The 1,209-nt window shown below is 40.0% G+C and overlaps 1 pseudogene; it reads left to right on the plus strand.

The window, feature by feature from the left end:
• The first annotated feature begins 287 nt into the window (after nt 1-287).
• Nucleotides 288-798, plus strand: LOC112618679 (annotated as a pseudogene).
• The last annotated feature ends 411 nt before the right edge of the window (nt 799-1,209 follow it).

The following is a 1,209-nucleotide window of genomic DNA, read 5'->3' on the forward strand; positions in this document are numbered from 1 at the left end:
TTTATATAGTCTGGATATGAGTCCTTTTGTCAGTTACATGTATTGTGAACATCTACTCTGTGACTTTGTCTTTTAATGATGTCTTTTCATGACTGGAAAGTCACATACATCTTAATTTTAATGTAGACATCAATCATTCCTTCTATAATTAACTTTTGGAAAAATGTGTAAGTAATCTTTTCTAACCCCAGACAGATTAAGGTACTCTCGTATGTTATCTAGTAAAATCTTCATAGTTTTACCTTTCATATTTAGGTCTATAATTCTCTTTTAATTCAAATCTGCATAAAATGTGAAGAACAGATTTTCTTTCTTTTTAAAAATAAAGATACCAATTTTTGGCTGAGTGCTGAGACCAAGGACTAAAGCTGGGAGACTGAAAAAATGCAGACCACTGGGGCACTGTTCATTTCTCCAGCTCAGATCCACTGTTGCACCAGGGGTCTAATCAGGCCTGTGTCTGCCTCCTTCTTGAATAGTCCAGAGAATTCATCTAAACAGCCTTCCTACAGCAGCTCCCAACTCCAGGTGGCCAGACAGGAGTTCCAGACCAGTATTGTCTCCTGGGACATTGACACAGCAACCAAGTTTATCGGTGCTGAGGCAGCCACAGTTGGTGTGGCTGGTTCAGTGGCTGGCATTGGAATTGTGTTTGGCAGCTTGATCATTGGCTATACCAGGAACCCGTCTCTCAGGCAGTAGCTCTTCTCCTATGCCATTCTGGGTTTTACCCTGTCTGAGGCCATGGGGGGGCTCTTCTGTTTGATGGTCACCTTCCTCATCCTCTTCACCATGTGAAGCTCCATGGGGGCCACCTATCCATCCCTGCTGCTACGATTCCATGCCATTCCTGATGCTGGGGTCTGCTAAACTTTTACCATTAAACACAAAGTTTCTTAAAAAAAAAAAAAAAAAAAAAAGACACCAGTTTTTCTCAGCACCAGTTATTGCATAGGCTATTTTTCACCCACTATTTTACAATGATAATGATGTCGGTTTGGGGGTTTCAAGTATGATCTACTAATTCATTTGTGTTCACTACACCAAGACTTCCACCACTGCACTGTTTTGATTACTACCGCTCTATAATAAACCTTGTATCTGATAAAACAGATCCTTTCACTTCTGGAACCGTACTCATTATTCTGGACCCTTTGTATTTCCATATATATTTTAGAAACAATTAGTCATGTTTTATACACACACACA

The sequence above is a fragment of the Theropithecus gelada genome, chromosome 2 (assembly GCF_003255815.1).
Source record: "Theropithecus gelada isolate Dixy chromosome 2, Tgel_1.0, whole genome shotgun sequence".
NCBI lineage: Eukaryota > Metazoa > Chordata > Mammalia > Primates > Cercopithecidae > Theropithecus > Theropithecus gelada.